The 17,316-nt window shown below is 40.5% G+C and overlaps 1 long non-coding RNA gene across 1 annotated transcript in view; it reads left to right on the forward strand.

The window, feature by feature from the left end:
• Nucleotides 1-17,094, forward strand: part of LOC128351963 (uncharacterized) — a 36,281-nt gene extending 19,187 nt beyond the window's left edge. The window contains exons 3-4 of the long non-coding RNA XR_008320146.1: nt 16,022-16,175; nt 16,921-17,094. This is a non-coding gene — a long non-coding RNA (uncharacterized LOC128351963). The remainder of the gene's footprint in view (nt 1-16,021; nt 16,176-16,920) is intronic.
• Nucleotides 17,095-17,316: the final 222 nt, after the last annotated feature.

A 17,316-nucleotide genomic window follows, 5' to 3' on the forward strand; every position in this document is an offset into this window, starting at 1 on the left:
CCTCCCTTCACAACAGGGTAGGTAGAGCAACCGCTCCCCTAAATCTGTTTTTCTGCTCATGTGTCAGCCGCGTTTGCTTGCTGCGGATTGGCTGCCCACACAATTACCAGCTCTGTCACAGAGCGGGTTGGGGCGGTGGGGATCAGGGGCCACCTGACCACCAGAAGTCCCAGAATGCCCTGCGCAAGTGCATGGGGCATTCTGGGGAGCCCCCCAACGCTGGGAGGCCTGTGGTAGCCTTCTTGTCAGGGGTCTCCTTGTGAGTCGCCGTGATGTGAAGCCATACCGTGGCAACTCACGATCACAAAAACAGGGTTAGCAGAGCGCTGTTAGCAGATCAGGGGCATTTTAGAGGGCTGGCTGCCGGAAGCCATGCAGCTCCCATGGCAGGACACAACCAGCCAAAACAGGGCTGGGTTCCCTTAGCCCAGTTATGGCTGGTTGTGGGAATAGCCTTCATGGGTTGTATTCTCTGGAGCAAGGATGCCTTTGGATAGAGCGCCTCCTGTTTAATTCCTGATGTGCTTAGGCTTGATGTATTTACAGAAATGTGTTTACATTTCTGATGTGCTTTATGCTTGATGTGTGAGAAGGCAGCACTTTGTGCATGATCAAAGGCACTCTCTTCTAGAGGACTATCCCACATATTACAGAACTCAGTTGTGGCACTGAAAACAGGTTCCAGGAGTTCAGCCCTGCTTTGTCCGTGCTAAAATTAAGCCCTGATGTCCAGGCTCAACCTAATATTACTAGTAATAATAATGATAATCTACTTTTCAACAATGGCAACAACAACAACAAAAGTGTTCTAAGAAAAGGTATGAGAAGATGGCTTCCTGGCCCAAAGAGGATTTTCTACACACACACACTACAGACACACACACACACACACACACACGATAAGTCACAACAGCTACTGAGAGGAATGTTAGGCTGGGATGAATAGGGATAGTTGGTCTCCCCCTGCTAAATATAAGGGAGCCACTGCTTTAAAGGGTGACTCTTTGTCAAGTAAGTAGGGACAATAAGAGCTATATCAGTAAAAGAGACTAACCCATTTTGTACATCTGGGTCAAAGGTGTGACTTTTATACACACTTGAGCCCAGGCATCTCATGATTCATAAGTTAGCCATTGTTTATAGGTAATATGGCTCATTAGATCATTGTCCGTAAACACAAAAAGGCCTATTTATGAACACCCATAGGAGAATTAGCAAGACCATGTGAATGTAGTGTCTAGGCAGACTGTCAGAAATAGATATTGGAGGTGCTGGCTGACATTCTCTGCAGGGCTACAGAAATGGAAGTATCAGGGCCAGCCTGCAGGTACCCCCCTGCCCCCTTTGCCCAAGTGGGTAGGCAGGCAGGCAACAGGGATGGAGAGCACTTGCTCATTCACTACCTGCCCACTCACTCACTGACTTGCCCACTCGCTTGGACGATGGGAGGCATGCACCCAAAGGGTGGGGGCACCTGCACAGGTAAAGGGGGCAGGTGGTGGTGTCCTCCACTCCTGCAGAATGCTCTCATAGTTCTCTTTGTTGCTGCAGCTTTCAGCAGTGGGGTGGTAGGCAAGCACCCATGACCCAATGGATTATACTTAGGAATCAAGGGTGGCATGTGACCCAGGTCATGAGCCCCCTCCCTGCTTGGTGCCCTAGGTGACTGCCTAACTCAACTAGTAGACGGGCCAGTCCTGGGAAGTAGCCCTGCAGAGATGCAAATAAACTGGACAGGTTTAAGTTCAAAACCTAACTCAGCAATGAAACTTGGAAATGCTTGGGAAGTCACTAGAGCCCTATTCATGTTGTTCTTTTAGATGCCAGGTGAAGACCTTCTTGTTCACTCTGGCCTTTTAAATTAAAAAAAATCTGAGTTTAACAATGTCTTTTAGATTGTTCTGTATCGTATTTTGTACCCCCCCCTTTTTGTCTGTTATGATTTAATGTGTTGTTTGTTTTTATCTCATGTTTTAATGCTGTGTTGTAAACTGCCCAGAGAACAATTTGTTATGGGGTGGCTAAGAAATAAAGTTTTTAAATAATAGATGAAGTAATGCAACACTTATTAACTAACAAACAGCTTCCAGTTGAACAGAAAGGAAATTGCCCGAACACCAGGGACACAAAAGTCCAGCTGCTGATTGCCAAAATGATTTTAGAAAATTGCAAGAGAAGAAAAACAAATCTAAGTGTTGCATGGATAGACTACAAGAAAGCCTTCAACTCATTGCCTCACACGTGGATACTAAAATGTTTAGAAACAACTGGTGTCAGCAAAAACATTCAGATATTTATTTTAAAAAGCCATGAGCATGTGGAGTACACAGTTAACAATCAATGGCGAGACACTTGGACAGGTGAGCATTAGAAGAGGTATTTTCCAAGGGGAATCACTATCTCCTCTGTTGTTTGTAATCGCCATGACTCCACTTTCACAAATACTAAACAAAACAGGCCTTGGATACCAAACATCTAAAACATCCAGTAAAATCAACCATCTGCTGTACATGGACGATCTGAAGTTGTATGGAAAGTCCCAGTCAGAAATCGAATCACTGCTAAACACTGTATATTCAGTAGCGATATAGCAATGGAGTTTGGACTAGACAAGTGTGTGCATTAATAATGAACAGAAGAAAAATAAGAAAAATAGAACTGCCCAATGGAAGCAACATCAAGAACCTGGAAGAGAAAGAACATTACAAATACTTGGGCATTCTCCAGGCTGATAACATTGCACACACTGAAGTTAAAAGAAAAATTGGAAGTGAATACATCAGGAGAGTTAGAAAAATCCTCAAGTCCAACTCAATGGTGGGAACACCATACAAGCCATAAACACCTGAGCTATACCTGTTATCAGATACACTGGAGGAATAATAGACTGGATCCAGGCAGAGCTAGAGACGCTAGATCATAAGACCAGGAAAATCATGACCATCAATCATGCTCTGCACCCCCGCAGTGATGTCGATAGGCTATACCTCCCTCGCAGCTCAGGTGGAAGAGGAATGCTGCAAGTCCATCAAACAGTAGAGGAGGAGAAAAGAGGCCTTGAAGAATATATCAAAGACAGTGAAGAAGATGCACTTAAAATGGTCAATAACGCGAAACTATTCAACACCAATGAAAGAAAGCAGGCCTACAAGAAAGAACAAGTCAAGAACCGAGCAGAAAAATGGAAAAATAAGCCCCTGCATGGTCAATATTTGCACAATATAAGTGGAAAATCAGACATCACCAAGACCTGGCAATGGCTTGAGAATGGCAACTTGAAGAAAGAAACAGAGGGTTTAATACTGGCTGCGCAAGAACAGGCACTAAGAACAAATGCAATAAGAACAAAAGTGATAAAATCCACAACAAACAGCAAATGCCGCTTTTGTAAAGAAGCAGATGAGACAGTGGACCACCTAATCAGCTGTTGTAAAAAGATCGCACAGACTGACTACAAACAAAGGCATGACAAGGTAGCAGGGATGATACACTGGAACACCTGCAAAAAATACAAGCTACCTGTAGCCAAAAATTGGTGGGACCATGAAACTGAAAAAGTTGAAGAAAAAGAAGATGTAAAAATATTATGGGACTTCCGACTACAAACAGACAAACATCTGCCACACAATACACCAGATATCACTGTAGTCGAGAAGAAAGAAAAACAAGTCAAAATAATTGACATCGCAATACCAGGGGATAGCAGAATAGAAGAAAAAGCAATAGAAAAAATCACCAAATACAAAGATCTACAAATTGAAATGGAAAGGCTGTGGCAGAAAAAGACCAAAATAATCCCAGTGGTAACTGGCGCCCTGGGTGCAGTTCCAAAAGACCTTGAAGAGCACCTCAACACCATAGGGGCCACAGAAATCACCATCAGCCAATTACAAAAAGCAGCTTTACTGGGAACAGCCTATATTCTGCGATGATATCTATAACAATTGACAATAAAATTCAGCCATCCCAGGTCCTTGGGAAGGACTCGATGTCTGGATAAAACAAACCAGTCAATAACACCTTTCTGACTGTGTAAACAAGAAATAATAACACCTGTCTGACTGACTGTGTAAACAAGAAATAATAATAACCTCAACACCATAGGGGCCACAGAAATCACCATCAGCCAATTACTAAAAGCAAATTCACTGGGAACAGCCTATATTCTGCGATGATATCTATAACAACAGCAACAACATTGACAATAAAATTCAGCCATCCCAGGTCCTTGGGAAGGACTCGATGTCTGGATAAAACAAACCAGTCAATAACAAACCTGTCTGACTGTGTAAATAAATAAATAAATAAATAAATAATATTAAGACATCCTGTTGTATGCATGTACAGACATCTGTACATATGTACATGTCTTTGTGTGAATTTTAACATGAAAGCATGTTAAAAGTTAACCTGGTGCATCCCCCTCGCCCCGGTCTGCAATGCCAGGTACAGATAGGAAGTGTCCTGCTTTACATACATTGCATTGTGGATATCTGTGTGTGCATACACTGTATACAAATTGTAAGTGTGTTGAACATAATGTGTGAATAGGACTTAGCTCTCAGCCTAATCTACCTCACAGTTTTGTAAACATAAAAGAGGGGAAAAACACGTGTGAAACAATCTGATCTCCTTGGAAGATGGGTTGGATTAAAATGTGATAAACAAATTGAAAGCAAGCTCTGGAATTCAAAGACCATTCTGACTAAGAAGACAACATGTTTCTGGTAGGTCCTGTCCAAGTTCTGGAACCACTGGTTTGTCTCAAACTGTTCCCTCTTAAGTGTGCTTTAAATTTCCTCAAAAATGATGATATACCACCAGGCTATCAGTAGATGCCAAGACAGAGCTGAATGAGACAACACAGGAACGAACAGAGAGATTTATCTCAGCTGGCTAAGAACTGCCCAAGCTAATTCAAATGAAATACTGACTAGTTGGGAAATGAAGTAAAAGGTGTCTCCAATAGTTCAGCAGCAATTTTGTTTATCAACATTTAACGTGTTTGCCCACAGCTGAAACCACCTTGGTACCAGAAAGACCACATCAATAATACAAGAGGAATAGTTGTTGTTTATTTAATGTCTGTGCTACTTTTGTAAGCATCTTTCCATAGTAATTTGACCTTGACCTTGTAATCCATCATGAGGTCACTTGGCATAAAACAATCATAAATGGCATCAATCCTTCTCAGTCTGTTTATGTGTTTATAGCCATAATAGTGTTATTCTGGCTTTGCACAAGTTCATGTTCGCAATGCTAATAACAATAATAAACAAGTCTCTCTCTTTGCATTTTAGATTAATGACTATAAATAATCAAAGTATCCATACCTCGGTATGAAAAACGAGAGTATCCAGACTATTTACCATCTTTGGTGGTTTATGATTTTAGAAAGAGTTCATTAAATTGGACAATCATGGTTTCAAGAAAGAATGAAAGATTTGTCATTTGTGACCATAGTAATAGACCTCAGGAGGTAATGCCTAGATCAGTATCACTGTTACAGTGAAAACTGTACTGGAAATGGTTTAGACCACAGCCTTTCAAAGGATCAATGGAACTGTCATTACAGTATATTCATAAGTTTGACAAAATACAAAAAAAGAAAAGAAAAAACACCAGAGTTTAAAATGATAATAGGTTATGAATGGTGTGGAATAATGATGCAAAGCTCAAACTGAATGCCAGGCAGATAAAAAAGAGAGTAGAATTAATTCATCGATTGTGGTAAGTAATTATTATTATTTATTATTATTATTAATTTGATTTCTAGACCACCCTTCCAAAAATGGCTCAGGGCGGTTTACACAGAGAAATAACAAATAAGATGGAACCCTGTCCCCAAAGGGCTTACAATCTAAAAAGAAACATAAGATAGATACCAGCAACAGTCACTAGAGATACTGTGCTGGGGGTGGACAGGGCTAGTTACTCTCCCCCTGCTAAATAAAGAGAATTACCACATTAAAAGGTCCCTCTTTACCAAGTTAGTAGTAATGAGCTGAATGGGAATTAATAAACTGAAGCTTGGTTGAAGCAAGATAGAGGTGCTATTGGTGAATTTTTATCAAATCAAAAGACTGCTTCTGTCCTATTCTGGATGGGATTGCATTCTCACTTAAAGATAAGGGTCACAGCCCTTGGGATGCTTTCAGATCCTGCATTGCTGTCAGATAAACAGGTGGTATCTGTAACTTATTGTGTTGCCAACTAGGAAATCTGCTTCAGTTGGCATACCAGCTTTTTGGAGAGGCATGGGCTGGCCATATTTATCAATGCTCTTATAAAATCCAGGCTAGACTGTAGTAATTTTTATATGTGGGGCTGCTTTGAAAAATATTTGGAAACTTGAGCAAGTTTAGAGCATGGCAGCTAAATGACTAACTTCCAAAAAAAAATTGTACCAGCATTAAAAAGAAAAATAATAATGATCATTGGTTCACAGTTAATTTGCAGACTCCGTTCATAGTGCTGTTTTTGACCTTTAAATGACTTGGGCTAAGGTATCTAAAGGACCACCTTCTGTCATATAAAGCTTATCCTCAGAAGCCTTCTCCATCCTCTCCCAGCTTCTGAGTGGAAGTAAGTGATTACCAGAGAAAAGTTCTTTTTCTGTGGTGGAACCCATATTATGTCTCCCTCAAGACATGTTCACTTGGCACCATCATTATCTTCCAGCTCCCAGGCATTCAGGCTTGGGACAAATAATATAACATGGTGCTAGCCTATGAATAGTAACTCTTCTGCGCCAATGTACAGATTAAGGAAGGATAAAAAGGGGTCCAGGAAATAATCCTGCTTTCCCCAGTAGTCTAGTGTCCATAAAATATTCTGTATTCTTCAAAAGTAGAATCCACAACCATATGATTCTTGCATAGTGACAAGCTGTCCTGGAGAGAGCGAGCGAGCGTGCTTCAGTTTCTACTAGTTTCCCATTGTTGTGCACTGCTGATACAAGACAACCATAGCAGCTGTGCAATCTGCTTGCTGCTTGCATGGCTGCCTTTGTAGTCTTGAGTTCCAGAGTGTTCCTGAAGAAAAGGGTGCCCCCCCTTTCATGTAATTTTCCAGTCTCCTGGCTGTATACTCCGGCACCCAGTTGGACATGCAGTAATAATGGCAGTATGTTCATAACAAATAACAGTGAATTTACTACAATTTTATTGTTATATTTTTATTGTTTTTATTCTTAAATTTATATACCGCCTTTCATTAAAACAATCTCAAGGTGGTTTCACATAAATTCACTAATTTATGTGAAGATACTTCATAAATTATGCAGTGAATTAATGACATAAAACCTACAATTTACTGCATGGTGCTGAAATTGTGGTGCTGTGCCAAAAAATAAAAATAAAAATCCCCCACTCAGCTAATATAAATAAAAGCAAACACAGCTCCTTATTTCTGCCTGTTCACGCATTCCCCCTCTTGCATATCAAGCTATAGTAAGTCATGCACTTTAAAACAACTGACACCACAATTCTCTCGAGCCTACTTACACTAAGCAAAAACTGAGCTCAGGCATAGGCACCAGTTGTAGCTCCCCAGGCAAGAAAAATGCTAGTGGAAAGAAAATAATGAGGTTGATTCTAGTTTCAAAGTGATTCAAATATGTCCTTAGTGAGTGACCTGCAAAGGAAACGTTCTTAGATTTAAAAAGGTTCTTTATGGTTTCAGAACTTTCCTCTGCCTTCTTCTTCTCCTTATGTTTTAATTATAGGCCAATTGTCTAGGAAATTATGTATCTAAATTTCTGAGCAGTTTCACTATTCAATGTGTAATTGTTTTACAGTGTGTGTGTGAGATTTTTCTCCCTCTCACATAACACTCTAGTTGAGGTCACCAGAGGTCATTCCGTGAAACTGATTGCCAAGGAATCTAGGACCTACAAAAGGAAGTACTTTTTCATACAACACATATTTAACAATAATGAATATTTATGTACCATTTTCCAACAAAAGTTCCCAAAGCAGTTTACACAGAGAAGTAAACATTAACAAAGATGGATCCCTGTCCCCAAAGGCTCACAATCCAAAAAGAAACCTATGATAAACACAAGTAATAGCCACTGGAGGGATGCTGTGCTGGGACTGGATATAGGGCCAATTAATCTCCCCCTGCTCATTAAAGAGAATGATCACTTTTAAAAGGTGCCTCTTTGCTCAGTTAGCAGGGCAGCATTTCTGAGAATCCTGTATTAGCAGATTTCAATATGCTACCCAGAGGCGTAACTAGGGAAAACTGCACCCAGGGCAAGCACTGAAATTGCGCCCCCCGCCCATACATCTGACACGCATCTTTCCGAAAACTTTTATTTTACCATAATATTACCTCAAAAATTACAAAATTTACCCAAATTACCAAAAATTACAAAAATTTCCTGTGGGGTGCACTCCCAGCAAAAATTCATAGTTTGGACTCGTGCCTTTGTTTGTAGTTGGTCTGTGCGATCTTTTTACAACAGCTGATTAGGTGGTCCACGGTTTCATCTGCTTCTTTACAAAGGCGGCACTTGCTGTTTGTGGTGGATTTTTTGACTTTTGCTCTTATTGCATTTGTTCTTAGTGCCTGTTCTTGTGCAGCCAGTATTAAACTCTCTGTTTCTTTCTTCAAGTTGCCATTCTTAAGCCATTGCCAGGTCTTGGTGATGTCTGATTTTCCACTTATATTGTGCAAATATTGACCATACAGGGGCTTATTTTTCCATTTTTCTGCTCTGTTCATGACTTGTTCTTTCTTGTAGCCCTGCTATGTTTCATTGGTGTTGAATAGTTTCTCGTTATTGACTATTTTAAGTGCATCTTCTTCACTGTCCTTGATATATTCTTCAAGGCCTCTTTTCTCCTCCTCTACTGTTTGATGGACTTGCAGCATTCCTCTTCCACCTGAGCTGCGAGGGAGGTATAGCCTATCGACATCACTGCGGGGGTGCAGAGCATGATTGATGGTCATTATTTTCCTGGTCTTACGATCTAGCGTCTCTAGCTCAGCCTGGGTCCAGTCTATTATTCCTGCACTGTATCTGATAATAGGTATAGCCCAAGTATTTATGGCTTGTATGGTGTTCCCACCATTGAGTTTGGACTTGAGGATTTTTCTAACTCTCCTGATGTATTCACTTCCTATTTTTCTCTTAACTTCAGTGTGTGCAATGTTATCATCCTGGAGAATGCCCAAGTATTTGTAATGTTCTTTCTCTTCCAGGTTCTTGATCTTGCTTCCATTGGGCAGTTCTATTCCTTCTGTTTTTCTTATTTTTCCTCTTTTCATTATTAATGCAGCACACTTGTCTAGTCCAAACACCATTACTATATCGCTACTGAATATATGGACTGTGTTTAGCAGTGATTCGATTTCTGACTGGGACTTTCCGTACCACTTCAGATCGTCCATGTACAGCAGATGGTTGATTTTACTTGATGTTTTAGATGTTTGGTATCTGAGGCCTGTTTTGTTTAGTATTTGTGAAAGTGGGGTCATGGTGATTACAAACAACAGAGGGGATAGTGATTCCCCTTGGAAAATACCTCTTCTAATGCTCACCTGTCCAAGTGTCTCGCCATTGATTGTTAACTGTGTACTCCACATGCTCATTGCTTTTTTAAATAAATATCTGAATGTTTTTGCTGACACCAGTTGTTTCTAAACATTTTAGTATCCATGTATGAGGCAATGAGTTGAAGGCTTTCTTGTAGTCAATCTATGCAACACTTAGATTTGTTTTTCTTCTCTTGCAATTTTCTAAAATCATTTTGTCAATCAGCAGCTGGTCTTTTGTGCCTCCGGTGTTCGGGCAATTTCCTTTCTGTTCAACTGGAAGCTGCTTATTCATTAATAAGTGTTGCATTACTTCATCTGCTATTATTCCAGTTAATAATTTGAATGTGGTTGGCAGCAGAGGCGGATTAATGTAGTAGCAAATGTAGCATTTGCTACGGGCCCCGCGTTTTTGAGGGCCCCACATGCCCGGCTTCCAACTGGGAATTAAAGTTAAAACTTTACCTGTTTTATTTGGTCCATATTAGATAAAATATCCCTTTTCTGCTAAATGTGCCTTTTAAGAGAATGGCCAGCACAGCATCTGTCCAGTGGCTGTTGCTGGTGCCTACCATATTTTTCTTTTTAGAGTGTGAGCCCTTTGGAGACAGAGAAGCATCTATCCACTCTTTATTTTTCTATGTAAACCACTTTGAGAATTTTGATTGAAAAACGGTATATAAATGTTCACTGTTGTTGTAGTAAGTGTGAGTTTGTGGCTTGGTCTCTCATACTCCAAAATATAGCAAATGAAAAAAATTGAATTACTTTACTATGCAAGTAAATAATTTACGTTTTAATATTTATGTGCATTAAAAAAAAAAATTTAGGGCCCCTTTATAACATATGCTACAGGCCCCGCACTGGCTTAATCTGGCCCTGGTTGGCAGGCAGGTTATCAGTATATAATTACTTGGAACTGCACCTTTTGCTGGGTCTTTCATGATGAGATGAGTTTTCCCAGTTGTTAGCCATTGTTCAATATCACCTCCTTGCAAAATGTGATTGAACTGTTTTGAGAGTTGTGTATGAAGGCTTGTTAGGTGTTTAAGCCAAAAGCCATGCAGTTCATCATCGCCTGGTGCAGTCCAATTTTTAATTTTCTTTGCTCTTCCACTTATTAATTCTGGTGTTATTATTAGATCTTGCATTGGTTGATTACATTTTTTGACCCCTTTTACCCAGCCTGCTGGATTGTCTCATAATTTCCCCCAGAATTGCACTGTTTCTTCTTTATTTGGTGTTTCTATGTTTCTTGTAGTTTCTACTTCTATGCTTTGGTAGAAACATCTCTGATTAGATTGGAATTGGAGATTCTGCCTGTGTTGTGTAATTCTGGCTTCGTATCTGCTAATCTTCTTTGACACTCCTGTTATTTGCTGCTTTATTATTTCCAGGACTTCTCTAATTTTCCTTGAATCTAGATGGTATTTTTGGATCCAAGGTAGTGCCTCACTGGGGGATTATTATTATTATTAATAATATTAATATTTCTATACTGCCCTTCCAAAAATGGCTTAGGGCAGTTTACACAGATAAATAATAAATAAATAAGATGGCATAACATTACAGTTAGCTTCAAGGAGCTAAAACCAACAGTTAACTTCAACTAATTGTTCACTAAAATAGTGAGAAACTATATGTGAGGAAACACATTAGAAGTGCCTTCTAATGTGATTTCATACATTGGAATATATGTATTCCAATATATAACACTGAAGACTTCAGAATTGTGTTTTCTAACATTTTTATCATGAGCATAGTTTCTGTGCTTTACAAAAAGTAACAGATGCACAAATGAAATCCAACAGTCATCTTTGCAGTTTGCATACATTACAGAACAAGGCAGTCTTGATTACTTGCAACCACAGCTTTTTGGTGTTCACTCATTATGCAAACATATTTCAGTAGTTCATCCATTTATTTATTTATTTATTTATTTATTTGATTTATATACTGCCCTTCCAAAATGGCTCAGGGCGGTTTACAACAGAATAAAAACAAGTAAAACCAGTTAACCATTAAAATCAAAACTATAAAAACAGAGTAAAACCAATTAAACATTCAAACAGCTAAAAACCCTGGAAAACCAGGGCAAACATTAAAACCATTAAAACAAATTAAAAACCCTGAAAGGCCAGGCCAAACAGATGGGTTTAAAGGGCTCTCTTGAAGGTCAGTAAGGAATAAAGATTATGAATTTCTGCTGGGAGTGCATTCCACAGCCCGGGAGCAGCTACAGAGAAGGCCCGCCTCTGAGTCGCCACCAAATGAACCGGTGGTAACCAACCAGTTCGTTATAGCATGGGCATCCCATATTCTGGAAGTTGCCATAACTAACCCTACAAATGTTGGCTGCCATGATGTGCAGTCTAATGGAATAAGGCTCTGTGCAAGGCTGCAGCAAAGCCTCATGATGTCCAATGTTTTTAAAACCTAGCAGCTGCGGAGGCAACATTACCATATTTATCCCCATTGTTTTGAATAGAAATAAATGTGCCCTATCTTGGAGATGCCAGGGAAGGAACTTGGAGCCTAGATGCTCTTCCCAGAGCGGCTCCATCCCCTAAGGCAGGGATTCTCAACCTTGGGTCTCCAGATGTTACTGGACTTTGGCTCCCATAATTCCAAGCCCCAATGGCCTTGGTTGGGCATTATGGGAGCTGAAGTCCAGCAACATCTGGGGACCCAAGGTTGAGAACCCATGCCCTAAGGGGAATATCTTACAGTGCTCACACTTCTAGTCTCCCTTTTGTATGCAACCAGGGCGGATCCTGCTTAGCGTAAGGGGACAAGTCATGCTTGCTACCACAAGACCAGCTCTCTTCCCCCTATTTGCTGAAGAAAATAATTTTTTGCTTCTTCATGGCCCATACAAGTTACTTCAGTTAGTGAAGTCTGTGTATTCATGCTGTTTCAGATACATTCATAGTACAATTTGCTCCTTTTCTTTGTGGAATCCCTCATAAAATCTGGTCAGTTATTTCCGAATATATTCTGAAATATATTTTCATGGAAATCGTAGCAGCAGATTTTCCTTCTTATGCCTTTGGAATAATGTATGGTGTGGCTGTTGCAGTTCTTATGTTACCAAGGTAAGGTAAAGGTAAAGTGTGCCGTCAAGTCGATTTCGACTCCTGGCACCCACAGAGCCCTGTGGTTTTCTTTGGTAGAATACAGGAGGGGTTTACCATTGCCTCCTCCTGCACAGTATGAGATGATGCCTTTCAGCATCTTCTTATATCGCTGCTGACCAATATAGTACCAGCAGGGATTTGAGCTGGCAACCTTTTGCTTGTTAGTCAAGCATTTCCCTGCTGTGCCACTTAAGGTGGCTTTACCAAGGTACTGTAAAGAAAATAACCCAGTGGTTTTCTTTTTTTTGCTTAACAGTCCTAAAGGTTAATTCTTTAAAGGTTAAACAATCCTACACGTGGCTAATTCTGTGAGCCTTTTCTGAGTAAGAATTTGAGAATTCTCCTTAGTCTAGTTATGAAACATCATTATGCCTGATGTTTTCTTGTGATAAACTATTTCCTAACTTACATCCATTGATCTTTCTGAATGTTATGAATATGTAGGTGTGAATCTAGGTTCAATGCACAGATGCATGGATAATCTATGTGCTAATACAGAGTTGCATTGTTTTTACATAGTTTTCGTGGCCAATCAAGCTGTTGGTATTCAGACGTACATTGACTGTGTTGTTGGTTGTAATTTTTACCCCCAGTTAATTAGCAGTTAATTAGCAGAGCACTAAAGAAGCTACCCACTCCAGTTATAGAGTAGAATGCAGAGTTTAGTTGTTGCAGCTATTTAGAGAAGAAACATGGAGAATCTTGTAGAACTAAATACTAAATATTTATTGGTGAAGTACACTTTAGATAGGAAAGACCTAACCCTAATCTAAAGAACTACATAATGAATAGGTAGGGAAAGAGAGAGATGTTTCCATCTGCTCTCTAAGAGGAAAGAAAGGGATTTTGACTCAGCACAGGAAATACCTGAAGAGGCCAATCAGGGGTCATAGGGTAGAGACAGGTAGAACAGCTAAGGAGACCCTCACTCACTATCTCTACTCTCAGTGCCCCTAATGGTCATTAGGATACTTCGTGCAAAAGGTCGATGCACTGGAACTCCATATCCAACAGACTGTAATCCAAAGCATAGATGTGGAAGGTTTCAGAGCAGCTAACTTAACTATACATACATGCAGAATGCACTTTTGTGACTGATTGTATAGAAAATACTTCAGTTCATGCTGCCACCTCTCAACAAAAAGGCAGTTGATACATCTATCCCAAAGGGGTCTTTTAGCAGCTTCTGTTACCAGATTGCAATATTCCATTGGAACTATATGGATCTCCTTCAAATGAAGCAGAATATGATACAGAATGATAACAAAAATTCATTCGCATCTGAGAGGTTACAAAACAACATAGGAAATAAATCATTGAAGGGACAGAACTTCATAAGAAAGGTTTTAGCATTTCAAGAATCCATGAATGACATCTTGTCATCTCATATGTTTCACAAATAATTCCCATGCCCCATAGTTTTGTTTGTTGTTCAAAAGCAAGTATTTTTCTTTTCCAATTGCTTCCTCCACTTGGTATATGAAAACTCGAGCCATGTTCATTACTTTCTGCTTCATAAACTTCCCATACAGTAATATCTCAGCATCTTTTAAAAAGAGCTTACTGGAGCTATTGTTGCCACAGCAAAAGAAATGCATCAGACCACAACTTGCTGTCACAGCTATGTTGGGGTCTGAGTTTATACCATCAAAGTGGCAATTCAGAGGCTTAGATAAGACTGAGAGGGCAGATTCAAATCTGTTCTCTTCTCCCTGCAGTGTAATTGGGGTGGCTGAAATTCTGAAATTGATGGGGAGCTGCATTTGTAAACAACATAATAAGATCGCTCACATGACTAGCCCTACATGGGTAGGACAAGCCTACTCCTGGTAGGGCCAGTCGTTGAAGCATTGAGATCACTCCCAATCCTGCGACTCTTCCCCTGGGTAGAGTAGCTCTACTATAAAAGCCCTGCTTTTAAACCCGGGCATATAGTGAGGTAGGAGGACAAGCACGCACCTCCTACCTCACACTCTCCAGTCGTGTGGGTGATTGGGCTTCTGGCAGCCATCTTAACTATAGAGCCAGTGGAGAGGAGCAGCCTGGCAGCAGAGAGGTTTCCCAGTGCACTGTGAATTGTGGGATACCTGGAGGCCTGGCTTCCACCCTCACCCCCGTTCACTGCCAGACTCACTGCAGCCGCAGTCATGTGGGCACACATGGGGCAGAGCCCAGAAGCGGCTTGGATCATCTGGGGGAAGGCAAGTAGGCTCCTACCTTCCCGCCCCCAGCTGTGCCCACTTTGGTCGTGTGAACGACTTTAATATATACTGAAATTATGTAAATCAGAAAATTTTGGAATTTGCAAGAAGAATTCATTTGCTCTGTGTATTGTGTTTCCTTCTTTCAATATTAAGGGTACAACCCAAATGAAGCAAAGCACTTTTATGTTCTTAAAAATCTAATTGAATTGAGTGGGACTTAAGTCCATACATGGTCCTAAGGGTTGCAGAGAAAATGTATTACAGCCACCCATCTCAGCTTAACCATAAATGTTTCTCAGAGTGCAGTAGCTGTGACATAGTGAAAGCTGACGTCCCTACATGGAGGTTGCTCCAGACCAAAGGGGCACCATGCAGGAAGTTACTGTGAGAGGTTTAAAATGGTCACCACACAACTGTGGTTCATCTATATCAAGACCAAATTTATATATCTGAATTCTCTGGTCCTGTGATAGCCAATGTCAATGCTACCATGAAAAATTCATTTATCCAAGATTCTAATTTTCTAAGTATTTCTTATGTCCACCAGTTAGGCAAACAATACTGTGCTGCTGCACTTGATTTCTTTCCTGTTCTATTCCAAGGCTGAGAAAAATAGATTAATAATGTATGAATTCATTTTATCTTCAAAACAACCCTGTAAATTAAGTTAGACTGAGAGGCAGTGGCATTGTTCCTACTACTCCCCAAAACAAACTATAATGCTTCACAATTTTTGCACTTTTGATCTCATCCCTTTAGGAGACTTGTTGGGTCACGTGGGATGAAAGTGTGTGTGATAAAGTTGAGTGAAATGGTCTGGGATTAAAAAAATGTTTAAAAACCCATCTCAGTGCAGAAAGATGGCCTGAGCAAATTCCTGAGGTCCATTCCATTTCAGCATATTTATGTATTTGTTTCTGCATTTATAACTTTGGCCCTTGATGAAGGCCTCCTGCTTTTCTGAGGCCTAACTCCCACATACAATGAAAATTAGAGTACATACAAAGAATGACAAGCAGCCTTAAAAACTGGCCTTTTACTCCCAAGAGATAAAGGTTGCTTGCTGTTAACCCAGTAGTCTAGCACTGTGACAAAAGAATTTGTATTGTTAATTTGTTACATCCTTCCATTTCTCAGGTGGTGAGAAGTTCTCAGGTGGTGAGAAGTTCCAGGAGCAGCACTAGTGCACAGGCTTCATCTGTCCCTGTTTACCAGGGCACTCCCTACTTTCTAGAATGGAAAATCACTGCCCCATTTTGTCCGTCTCCTGGGACGCCTTCGCTTTTTTCATGTGAGTTGCTAGAATCGTCATTCATCTGTCTTTCCAGGGTCCTTAGAAACTAAATCCCCAAGTGGATAGGTGGATACATTGTGTCTCTAGTATGCCTGCATGTAAATAGATGCATAACAATAAGCTACTATGCAGTGCATAGCATGTTGAAGGAAGAGTCCAGTCTTCAGCAATGTGTAATAGTGGCAGTAATCCTTGGTATGAGAATTTATTGTTATAAGTGTATTCCTATTTCCATCAGTTAAATATTGCAGTCTATGGGCTTGGTTCATCTACTTTGGCAATTTGGAATTGGTGCTCTGTGTGAATGTTCACGTTGCCACCTGCTGCTTTCCACTTGTGGTGTGCTTGTAGGGCCGTATGCCATGCCTCCCCAATTGCTTGCCCACACCCCATTCCAGATCCACAAGCACATCCCTATTTTCATCGATGAAATGTTGGATGGTATGGTAATGGGTTAAATAATAGCATCTCACCCCTTGGATGAGAGAGCAAGTGGAGACTTCAGGTGTCTTTGCAACATTTGCTGTATTTACAAATACTCAAGTAGAGAGAGCACAGGTGGAGGCAAACAGTTCTACAAGACAACAGATTCACCACTCATTGCCAGAAATAAATTAAGTACCACAGGCTGCTTCATCCGCAGCTAACTCACATCTCTCTTTGTTCTTCTCTGTCACCAAATTCAAAACTGGTGTTTCATACCCAATATGTCAAATCCTTATCTCAAACCTCACCCCTCCAGATGAATTGTCCTTCAGAGAGTCTTAGCAGAAGCTTCTGCCCAGCAACTGCAGCAAGGGACTTGCCTCATCAAGCGCTGAGGGAGTTCCAGTTACTGAGCCCCACTCCCTTGCCTCAGCAGGAGCCGCGACCTGGAAGGCAGTGGCCAACAGGAGATACCAACTGACAAAGAAAGATAGAGGTAATAAATTCTGGGTGACTTCACATGATCAGCTGAAAGCCAATAAAAAGTCCAAAAATGGGAACTAGAAGTATCTGTGGTGTGCCGCCTTGTTACTGACTTCTTCTGAGATTCTACTGACTTTGTAAAGCCAACTTCAAATCTTGGTGACAGAGCAGAGTGCACTGGAGGGGCGGGGTATAAATATTTTAAATAAATAAATGTCAGTCAGTCATT

This window comes from Hemicordylus capensis, chromosome 3 (assembly GCF_027244095.1).
Source record: "Hemicordylus capensis ecotype Gifberg chromosome 3, rHemCap1.1.pri, whole genome shotgun sequence".
Lineage (NCBI taxonomy): Eukaryota > Metazoa > Chordata > Lepidosauria > Squamata > Cordylidae > Hemicordylus > Hemicordylus capensis.